Source organism: Petromyzon marinus, unplaced genomic scaffold, assembly GCF_048934315.1.
Source record: "Petromyzon marinus isolate PM22_M1 ecotype Great Lakes invasive population unplaced genomic scaffold, UKy_Petmar_22M1.pri1.0 PM_G_Scaffold_1, whole genome shotgun sequence".
Lineage (NCBI taxonomy): Eukaryota > Metazoa > Chordata > Hyperoartia > Petromyzontiformes > Petromyzontidae > Petromyzon > Petromyzon marinus.
In genome coordinates, this window is record NW_027422650.1 from 2,822,551 (window position 1) to 2,835,098 (window position 12,548).

A 12,548-nucleotide genomic window follows, 5' to 3' on the forward strand; every position below is an offset into this window, starting at 1 on the left:
GCCTATTTAATAAGCCTAAGTTGCTGAAATAAGCCTATTTAAATAGGCTATTTAATAAGCCTAAGTTGCTGAATAAGCCTATTTAATAAGTCTAAGTTGCTGAAATAAGGCTATTTAATAAGCCTAAGTTGCTGAAATAAGCCTATTTAATAAGCCTACGTTGGTGAACTAAGCCTATATAAAAAGGTCTATTTAATAAGTCTAAGTTGCTGAAAAAAACCTATTTAAAAATGCTATTTAATAAGCCTAAATTGCTAGAAATAAACCTGTTTAATAAGGCTATTTAATAAGCATAAGTTGCTGAAATAAGCCTATTTAATAAGCCTAAGTTGCTGAAATAAGCCTATTTAATAAGGCTATTTAATAAGTCTAAGTTGCAGAAATGAACCTATTTAATAATGCTATTTAATACGCCTAATTTGCTTAAATAAGCATATTTAATGAGCCTAAGTTGCTAAAATAAGCCTATTTAATAGGCCTATCTAATAAGTCTAAGTTGCAGAAATAAGCATATTTCATAAGCATATTTAATGAGCCTAAGTTGCTGAAATGTCTATTTAATAAGTCGGTGTAATAAGTCTAAGTTGCTAAAATAAGCCTATTTAATAAGGCTATTTAATAAGCCTAAGTTGCTGAAATAAGCCTATTTAATAAGGCTATTTAATGAGCCTAAGTTGCTGAAAAAAGCCTATTTAATAAGGCTATTTAATGAGCCTAAGTTGCTGAAATAAGGCTATTTAATAAGCCTGAGTTGCTGAAATAAGCCTATTTAATAAGGCTATTTAATAAGTCTAAGTTGCTGAAATAAACCTATTTAATAAGCCTAAGTTGCTAAAATAAGCCTATTTAATGAGGCTATTTAATAAGTCTATTTAATAAGCCTATTTAATAAGCCTATTTAATACGCCTATTAATAAGCCTATTTAATACGCCTATTTAATACACCTATTTAATAAGTATTTAATGAGCATATGTATTAAGTCTATTTAATAAGCCTTTTTAATAAGCCTATTTAATAAGTCTATTTAATAAGCCTATTTAATAAGCCTATTTAATATGCCTATTAATAAGCTTATTTAATACGCCTATTTAATACACCTATTTAATAAGTATTTAATGAGCCTATGTATTAAGTCTATTTAATAAGCCATTTTAATAAGCCTATTTAATAAGTATTTAATGAACCTATTTAATAAGCCTATTTATTGAGCCTATTTAATAAGCCTATTTATTGAGCCTATTTAATAAGACTATTTAATAAGCCTATTTAATAAGCCTATTTATTGAGCCTATTTAATAAGTCTATTTAATACGCCTATTTAATAAGCCTATTTAATAAGCCTATTTAATAAGCCTATTTATTGAGCCTATTTAATAAGTCTATTTAATAAGCCTATTTAATAAGCCTCTTTATTGAGCCTATTTAATAAGTCTATTTAATAAGCCTATTTAATAAGAATTTAATGAGCCTATTTAATCAGTCTATTTAATAGGCCTATTTAATAAGTCTAAGTTGCTGAAATAAGCCTATTTAATAAGCCTAAGTTTCTGAATGAGCCTATTTAATAAGCCTAAGTTGCTGAAATAAGCCTATTTAATAAGCCTAAGTTGCTGAATAAGCCTATTTAATAAGCCTAAGTTGCTGAATAAACCTATTTAATAAGTCTAAGTTGCTGAAATAAGCCTATTTAATAAGGCTATTTAATAAGCCTAAGTTGCTGAATAAGCCTATTTAATAAGTCTAAGTTTCTGAAATAAGGCTATTTAATAAGCCTAAGTTGCTGAAATAAGGCTATTTAATAAGTCTAAGTTGCTGAAATAAGCCTATTTAATAAGCCTAAGTTGCTGAAATAAGCCTATTTAATAAGGCTATTTAATGAGCCTAAGTTGCTGAAATAAGACTATTTAATAAGCCTGAGTTTCTGAACTAAGACTATTTAAAAAGGTATATTTAATAAGTCTAAGTTGCTGAAATAAACCTATTTAAAAATGCTATTTAATAAGCCTAAATTGCTAGAAATAAACCTGTTTAATAAGGCTATTTAATAAGCATAAGTTGCTGAAATAAGCCTATTTAATAAGGCTATTTAATAAGTCTAAGTTGCAGAAATGAACATATTTAAAAATGCTATTTAATACGCCTAATTTGCTTAAATAAGCATATTTAATAAGCCTAAGTTGCTAAAATAAGCCTATTTAATAGGCCTATCTAATAAGTCTAAGTTGCAGAAATAAGCATATTTCATAAGCATATTTAATGAGCCTAAGTTGCTGAAATGTCTATTTAATAAGTCGATTTAATAAGTCTAAGTTGCTAAAATAAGCCTATTTAATAAGGCTATTTAATAAGCCTAAGTTGCTGAAATAAGCCTATTTAATAAGGCTATTTAATGAGCCTAAGTTGCTGAAAAAAGCCTATTTAATAAGGCTATTTAATGAGCCTAAGTTGCTGAAATAAGCCTATTTAATAAGCCTAAGTTTCTGAACTAAGCCTATTTAAAAATACTATTTAATAAGCCTAAGTTGCTGAAATAAACCTGTTTAATAAGGCTATTTAATAAGCATAAGTTGCTGAAATAAGGCTATTTAATAAGCCTGAGTTGCTGAAATAAGCCTATTTAATAAGGCTATTTAATAAGTCTAAGTTGCTGAAATAAACCTATTTAATAAGCCTAAGTTGCTAAAATAAGCCTATTTAATGAGGCTATTTAATAAGTCTATTTAATAAGCCTATTTAATAAGCCTATTTAATACGCCTATTAATAAGCCTATTTAATACGCCTATTTAATACACCTATTTAATAAGTATTTAATGAGCCTATGTATTAAGTCTATTTAATAAGCCTTTTTAATAAGCCTATTTAATAAGTCTATTTAATAAGCCTATTTAATAAGCCTATTTAATATGCCTATTAATAAGCTTATTTAATACGCCTATTTAATACACCTATTTAATAAGTATTTAATGAGCCTATGTATTAAGTCTATTTAATAAGCCATTTTAATAAGCCTATTTAATAAGTATTTAATGAACCTATTTAATAAGCCTATTTATTGAGCCTATTTAATAAGCCTATTTATTGAGCCTATTTAATAAGACTATTTAATAAGCCTATTTAATAAGCCTATTTATTGAGCCTATTTAATAAGTCTATTTAATACGCCTATTTAATAAGCCTATTTAATAAGCCTATTTAATAAGCCTATTTATTGAGCCTATTTAATAAGTCTATTTAATAAGCCTATTTAATAAGCCTCTTTATTGAGCCTATTTAATAAGTCTATTTAATAAGCCTATTTAATAAGAATTTAATGAGCCTATTTAATCAGTCTATTTAATAGGCCTATTTAATAAGTCTAAGTTGCTGAAATAAGCCTATTTAATAAGCCTAAGTTTCTGAATGAGCCTATTTAATAAGCCTAAGTTGCTGAAATAAGCCTATTTAATAAGCCTAAGTTGCTGAATAAGCCTATTTAATAAGCCTAAGTTGCTGAATAAACCTATTTAATAAGTCTAAGTTGCTGAAATAAGCCTATTTAATAAGGCTATTTAATAAGCCTAAGTTGCTGAATAAGCCTATTTAATAAGTCTAAGTTTCTGAAATAAGGCTATTTAATAAGCCTAAGTTGCTGAAATAAGGCTATTTAATAAGTCTAAGTTGCTGAAATAAGCCTATTTAATAAGCCTAAGTTGCTGAAATAAGCCTATTTAATAAGGCTATTTAATGAGCCTAAGTTGCTGAAATAAGACTATTTAATAAGCCTGAGTTTCTGAACTAAGACTATTTAAAAAGGTATATTTAATAAGTCTAAGTTGCTGAAATAAACCTATTTAAAAATGCTATTTAATAAGCCTAAGTTGCTGAAATAAACCTGTTTAATAAGGCTATTTAATAAGCATAAGTAAGCCTATTTTATAGGCCTATTTATTAAGCCTATTTATTGAGCCTATTTAATAAGTCTATTTAATAAGCCTATTTAATAGGCCTATTTAATAAGTCTAAGTTGCTGAAATAAGCCTATTTAATAATCCTAAGTTGCTGAAATAAGCCTATTTAATAAGGCTATTTAATAAGCATAAGTTGCTGAAATAAGCCTATTTAATAAGCTAAGTTGCTGTAATAAGGCTATTTAATAAGTCTAAGTTGCTAAAATAAGCCTATTTAATAAGCCTAAGTTGCTGAAATAAGCCTATTTAATAAGCTTAAGTTGCTGTAATAAGGCTATTTAATAAGTCTAAGTTGCTGAAATAAGGCTATTTAATAAGGCTATTTAATAAGCCTAAGTTGCTGAATAAGCCTATTTAATAAGCCTAAGTTGCTGAAATAAGCCTATTTAATAAGCCGAAGTTGCTGAAATAAGCCTATTTAATAAGCCTAAGTTGCTGTAATAAGGCTATTTAATGAGTCTAAGTTGCTGAAAAAAGCCTAATTAATAAGCCTAAGTTGCTAAAATAAGCCTATTTAATGAGGCTATTTAATAAGTCTATTTAATAAGCTTATTTAATAAGCCTATTTAATAAGCCTATTTAATAAGCATATTTAATACGTCTATTTAATAAGTCTATTTAATTAGCCTATTTAATAAGTATATAATGAGCCTATTTAATAAGCCTATTTATTGAGCCTATTTAATAAGCCTAATCATTGAGCCTATTTAATAAGCCTATTTATTGAGCCTATTTAATGAGCCTATTTATTGAGCCTATTTAATAAGACTATTTAATGAGCCTATTTAATAAGCCTATTTAATAAGTCTATTTAATACGCCTATTTAATAAGCCTATTTAATAAGCCGATTTAATAAGCCTATTTATGAAGCCTATTTAATGAGCCTATTTAATAGGCCTATTTATTGAGCCTGTTTAATAAGTATTTTAATAAGCCTGTTTAATAAGCCTATTTAATAAGTATTTAATTAGCCTATTTAATAAGCCTAAGTTGCTGAATAAGCCTATGTAATAAGCCTAAGCTCCTGAAAAAAGCCTATATAATAAGCCTATTTAATAAGCCTAAGTTGCTGAATAAGCCTATTTAATAAGCCTAAGTTTCTGAATTAAGCCTATTTAAAAATGCTATTTAATCAGTCTAAGTTGCTGAAATAAACCTGTTTAATAAGGCTATTTAATAAGCATAAGTTGCTGAAATAAGCCTATTTAATAAGCCTAAGTTGCTGAAATAAGCCTATTTAATGAGGCTATTTAATAAGTCTATTTAATAAGCCTATTTAATAAGCCTATTTAATAAGCCTATTAATAAGCCTATTTAATACGCCTATTTAATAAGCCTATTTAATACGCCTATTTATTAAGCCTATTTATTGAGCCTATTTAATAAGCCTATTTAATAAGCCTATTTAATAAGTCTATTTAATAAGCCTATTTAATAAGTCTATTTAATAAGTCTATTTAATAAGCCTATTTAATAAGTATTTAATGAGCCTATTTAATAAGCCTATTTATTGAGCCTATTTAATAAGCCTATTTATTGAGCCTATTTCATAAGCCTATTTAATAAGCCTATTTAATAAGCCTATTTATTGAGCCTATTTAATAAGTCTATGTAATAAGCCTATTTAATAAGCCTATTTAATAAGCCTATTTATTGAGCCTATTTAATAAGCCTATTTAATAAGCCTATTTAATAAGCCTCTTTATTGAGCCTATTTAATAAGTCTATTTAATAAGCCTATTTAATAAGCCTATTTATTGAGCCTATTTAATAAGCCTATTTATTGAGATTATTTAATAAGCCTATTTAATAAGTCTATTTAATAAGCCTATTTAATAGGCCTATTTAATAAGTCTAAGTTGCTGAAATAAGCCTATTTAATAAGAATAAATTGCTGAATAAGCCTATTTCATAAGCCTAAGTTGCAGAAATAAGTCTTTTTAATAAGTCTAAGTTGCTGAAATAAGCCTATTTAATAAGCCTTGGTTGCTGAAATAAGCCTATTTAATAAGGCTATTTAATAAGCCTAAGTTGCTGAATAAGCCTATTTAATACGCCTAAGTTGCTGAAATAAGCCTATTTAATAAGCCTAAGTTGCTGAAATACGCCTATTTAATAAGCTTAAGTTGCTGTAATAAGGCTATTTAATAAGTCTAAGTTGCTGAAAAAAGCCTAATTAATAAGCCTAAGTTGCTAAAATAAGCCTATTTAATGAGGCTATTTAATAAGTCTATTTAATAAGCCTATTTAATAAGCCTATTTAATAAGCCTATTTAATAAGCATATTGAATACGTCTATTTAATAAGTCTATTTAATAAGCCTATTTTATAGGCCTATTTAATAAGCCTATTTATTGAGCCTATTTAATAAGTCTATTTAATGAGCCTATTTAATAAGCATATTTAATAAGTATTTAATGAGCCTATTTAATAAGTCTATTTAATAAGCCTATTTAATAGGCCTATTTAATAAGTCTATGTTGCTGAAATAAGCCTATTTAATAATCCTAAGTTGCTGAAATTAGCCTATTTAATAAGGCTATTTAATAAGCATAAGTTGCTGAAATAAGCCTATTTAATAAGCTTAAGTTGCTGTAATAAGGCTATTTAATAAGTCTAAGTTGCTAAAATAAGCCTATTTAATAAGCCTAAGTTGCTGAAATAAGCCTATTTAATAAGCTTAAGTTGCTGTAATAAGGCTATTTAATAAGTCTAAGTTGCTGAAATAAGGCTATTTAATAAGGCTATTTAATAAGCCTAAGTTGCTGAATAAGCCTATTTAATAAGCCTAAGTTGCTGAAATAAGCCTATTTAATAAGCCTAAGTTGCTGAAAAAAGCCTAATTAATAAGCCTAAGTTGCTAAAATAAGCCTATTTAATGAGGCTATTTAATAAGTCTATTTAATAAGCCTATTTAATAAGTATTTAATGAGCCTATTTGATAAGACTATTTATTGAGCCTATTTAATAATCCTATTTATTGAGCCTATTTCATAAGCCTATTTAATAAGCCTATTTAATAAGCCTATTTATTGAGCCTATTTAATAAGTCTATGTAATAAGCCTATTTAATAAGCCTATTTAATAAGCCTATTTAATAAGGCTATTTATTGAGCCTATTTAATAAGCCTATTTAATAAGCCTATTTAATAAGCCTCTTTATTGAGCCTATTTAATAAGTCTATTTAATAAGCCTATTTAATAAGCCTATTTATTGAGCCTATTTAATAAGCCTATTATTGAGCCTATTTAATAAGCCTATTTAATAAGTCTATTTAATAAGCCTATTTAATAGGCCTATTTAATAAGTCTAAGTTGCTGAAATAAGCCTATTTAATAAGACTAAATTGCTGAATAAGCCTATTTCATAAGCCTAAGTTGCAGAAATAAGTCTTTTTAATAAGTCTAAGTTGCTGAAATAAGCCTATTTAATAAGCCTTGGTTGCTGAAATAAGCCTATTTAATAAGGCTATTTAATAAGCCTAAGTTGCTGAATAAGCCTATTTAATAAGCCTAAGTTGCTGATATAAGCCTATTTAATAAGCCTAAGTTGCTGAAATACGCCTATTTAATAAGCTTAAGTTGCTGTAATAAGGCTATTTAATAAGTCTAAGTTGCTGAAAAAAGCCTAATTAATAAGCCTAAGTTGCTAAAATAAGCCTATTTAATGAGGCTATTTAATAAGTCTATTTAATAAGCCTATTTAATAAGCCTATTTAATAAGCCTATTTAATAAGCATATTGAATACGTCTATTTAATAAGTCTATTTAATAAGCCTATTTTATAGGCCTATTTAATAAGCCTATTTATTGAACCTATTTAATAAGTCTATTTAATGAGCCTATTTAATAAGCATATTTAATAAGTATTTAATGAGCCTATTTAATAAGTCTATTTAATAAGCCTATTTAATAGGCCTATTTAATAAGTCTAAGTTGCTGAAATAAGCCTATTTAATAATCCTAAGTTGCTGAAATAAGCCTATTTAATAAGGCTATTTAATAAGCATAAGTTGCTGAAATAAGCCTATTTAATAAGCTTAAGTTGCTGTAATAAGGCTATTTAATAAGTCTAAGTTGCTAAAATAAGCCTATTTAATAAGCCTAAGTTGCTGAAATAAGCCTATTTAATAAGCTTAAGTTGCTGTAATAAGGCTATTTAATAAGTCTAAGTTGCTGAAATAAGGCTATTTAATAAGGCTATTTAATAAGCCTAAGTTGCTGAATAAGCCTATTTAATAAGCCTAAGTTGCTGAAATAAGCCTATTTAATAAGCCTAAGTTGCTGAAAAAAGCCTAATTAATAAGCCTAAGTTGCTAAAATAAGCCTATTTAATGAGGCTATTTAATAAGTATATTTAATAAACCTATTTAATAAGTATTTAATGAGCCTATTTGATAAGCCTATTTATTGAGCCTATTTAATAATCCTATTTATTGAGCCTATTTCATAAGCCTATTTAATAAGCCTATTTAATAAGCCTATTTATTGAGCCTATTTAATAAGTCTATGTAATAAGCCTATTTAATAAGCCTATTTAATAAGCCTATTTAATAAGGCTATTTATTGAGCCTATTTAATAAGCCTATTTAATAAGCCTATTTAATAAGCCTCTTTATTGAGCCTATTTAATAAGTCTATTTAATAAGCCTATTTAATAAGCCTATTTATTGTGCCTATTTAATAAGCCTATTTATTGAGCCTATTTAATAAGCCTATTTAATAAGTCTATTTAATAAGCCTATTTAATAGGCCTATTTAATAAGTCTAAGTTGCTGAAATAAGCCTATTTAATAAGACTAAATTGCTGAATAAGCCTATTTCATAAGCTTAAGTTGCAGAAATAAGTCTTTTTAATAAGTCTAAGTTGCTGAAATAAGCCTATTTAATAAGCCTTGGTTGCTGAAATAAGCCTATTTAATAAGGCTATTTAATAAGCCTAAGTTGCTGAATAAGCCTATTTAATAAGCCTAAGTTGCTGAAATAAGCCTATTTAATAAGCCTAAGTTGCTGAAATACGCCTATTTAATAAGCTTAAGTTGCTGTAATAAGGCTATTTAATAAGTCTAAGTTGCTGAAAAAAGCCTAATTAATAAGCCTAAGTTGCTAAAATAAGCCTATTTAATGAGGCTATTTAATAAGTCTATTTAATAAGCCTATTTAATAAGCCTATTTAATAAGCCTATTTAATAAGCATATTGAATACGTCTATTTAATAAGTCTATTTAATAAGCCTATTTTATAGGCCTATTTAATAAGCCTATTTATTGAGCCTATTTAATAAGTCTATTTAATGAGCCTATTTAATAAGCATATTTAATAAGTATTTAATGAGCCTATTTAATAAGTCTATTTAATAAGCCTATTTAATAGGCCTATTTAATAAGTCTAAGTTGCTGAAATAAGCCTATTTAATAATCCTAAGTTGCTGAAATAAGCCTATTTAATAAGGCTATTTAATAAGCATAAGTTGCTGAAATAAGCCTATTTAATAAGCTTAAGTTTCTGTAATAAGGCTATTTAATAAGTCTAAGTTGCTAAAATAAGCCTATTTAATAAGCCTAAGTTGCTGAAATAAGCCTATTTAATAAGCTTAAGTTGCTGTAATAAGGCTATTTAATAAGTCTAAGTTGCTGAAATAAGGCTATTTAATAAGGCTATTTAATAAGCCTAAGTTGCTGAATAAGCCTATTTAATAAGCCTAAGTTGCTGAAATAAGCCTATTTAATAAGCCTAAGTTGCTGAAAAAAGCCAAATTAATAAGCCTAAGTTGCTAAAATAAGCCTATTTAATGAGGCTATTTAATAAGTCTATTTAATAAGCCTATTTAATAAGCCTATTTAATAAGCCTATTTAATAAGCATATTTAATACGTCTATTTAATAAGTCTATTTAATTCACCTATTTAATGAGTATATAATGAGCCTATTTAATAAGCCTATTTATTGAGCCTATTTAATAAGCCTAATTATTGAGCCTATTTAATAAGCCTATTTATTGAGCCTACTTAATGAGCCTATTTATTGAGCCTATTTAATAAGACTATTTAATGAGCCTATTTAATAAGCCTATTTAATAAGTCTATTTAATACGCCTATTTAATAAGCCTATTTAATAAGCCGATTTAATAAGCCTATTTATGAAGCCTATTTAATGAGCCTATTTAATAAGTATTTAATGAGCCTATTTAATAAGCCTAAGTTGCTGAATAAGCCTATTTAATAAGCCAAAGTTGCTGAAATAAGCCTATTTAATAAGCCTATTTAATAAGCCTAATTTGCTGAATAAGCCTCTTTAATAAGCCTAAGTTGCTGAAATAAGGCTATTTAATAAGGCTATTTAATAAGCCTAAGTTGCTGAATAAGCCTATTTAATAAGCCTAAGTTGCTGAAATAAGCCTATTTAATAAGCCTAAGTTGCTGAAAAAAGCCAAATTAATAAGCCTAAGTTGCTAAAATAAGCCTATTTAATGAGGCTATTTAATAAGTCTATTTAATAAGCCTATTTAATAAGCCTATTTAATAAGCCTATTTAATAAGCATATTTAATACGTCTATTTAATAAGTCTATTTAATTAGCCTATTTAATGAGTATATAATGAGCCTATTTAATAAGCCTATTTATTGAGCCTATTTAATAAGCCTAATTATTGAGCCTATTTAATAAGCCTATTTATTGAGCCTACTTAATGAGCCTATTTATTGAGCCTATTTAATAAGACTATTTAATGAGCCTATTTAATAAGCCTATTTAATAAGTCTATTTAATACGCCTATTTAATAAGCCTATTTAATAAGCCGATTTAATAAGCCTATTTATGAAGCCTATTTAATGAGCCTATTTAATAAGTATTTAATGAGCCTATTTAATAAGCCTAAGTTGCTGAATAAGCCTATTTAATAAGCCAAAGTTGCTGAAATAAGCCTATTTAATAAGCCTATTTAATAAGCCTAATTTGCTGAATAAGCCTCTTTAATAAGCCTAAGTTGCTGAAATAAGCCTATTTAATAAGTCTAAGTTGCTGAAATAAGGCTATTTAATAAGCCTACGTTGCTGAAATAAGCCTATTTAATAAGCCTAAGTTGCTGAAATAAGGCTATTTAATAAGTCTAAGTTGCTGAAATAAGGCTATTTAATAAGGCTATTTAATAAGCCTAAGTTGCTGAATAAGCCTATTTAATAAGCCTAACTTGCTGAAATAAGCCTATTTAATAAGCCTAAGTTGCTGAAAAAAGCCAAATTAATAAGCCTAAGTTGCTAAAATAAGCCTATTTAATGAGGCTATTTAATAAGTCTATTTAATAAGCCTATTTAATAAGCCTATTTAATAAGCCTATTTAATAAGCATATTTAATACGTCTATTTAATAAGTCTATTTAATTAGCCTATTTAATGAGTGTATAATAAGCCTATTTAATAAGCCTATTTATTGAGCCTATTTAATAAGCCTAATTATTGAGCCTATTTAATAAGCCTATTTATTGAACCTATTTAATGAGCCTATTTATTGAGCCTATTTAATAAGACTATTTAATGAGCCTATTTAATAAGCCTATTTAATAAGTCTATTTAATACGCCTATTTAATAAGCCTATTTAATAAGCCGATTTAATAAGCCTATTTATGAAGCCTATTTAATGAGCCTATTTAATAAGTATTTAATGAGCCTATTTAATAAGCCTAAGTTGCTGAATAAGCCTATTTAATAAGCCAAAGTTGCTGAAATAAGCCTATTTAATAAGCCTATTTAATAAGCCTAATTTGCTGAATAAGCCTCTTTAATAAGCCTAAGTTGCTGAAATAAGCCTATTTAATAAGTCTAAGTTGCTGAAATAAGGCTATTTAATAAGCCTAAGTTGCTGAAATAAGCCTATTTAATAAGCCTAAGTTGCTGAAATAAGGCTATTTAATAAGTCTAAGTTGCTGAAATAAGCCTATTTAATAAGCCTAAGTTGCTGAAATAAGTATATTTAATAAGCATAAGTTGCTGAAATAAGCCTATTTAATAAGTCTAAGTTGCTGAGATAAGGCTATTTAATAAGTCTAAGTTGCTGAAATAAGCCTATTTAATCAGCGTAAGTTGCTGAAATAAGCCTATTTAATAAGCCCAATTTGCTGAAATAAGCCTTTTTAATAAGGCTATTTAATACGCCTAAGTTGCTGAAATAAGCCTATTTAATAAGAGTAAGTTGCTGAAATACGGCTATTTAATAAGCCTAAGTTGCTGAAATAAGCCTATTTAATAAGCATAAGTTGCTGAAATAAGCCTATTTAATAAGCCTAAGTTGCTGAAATAAGTCTATTTAAAAAGGCTATTTAATAAGCATAAGTTGCTGAAATACGCCAATTTAATAAGCCTAAGTTGCTGAAATAAGCCTATTTAATATGGCTATTTAATTAGTCTAAGTTGCTGAAATAAACCATTTTAATAAGCCTAAGTTGCTAAAATAAGCCTATTTAATGAGGCTATTTAATAAGTCTATTTAATAATCCTATTTAATAAGCCTATTTAATAAGCCTATTTAATAAGCCTATTTAATACACCTATTTAATAAACCTATTTAATAAGTATTTAATGAGCCTATTTAATAAGTCTAT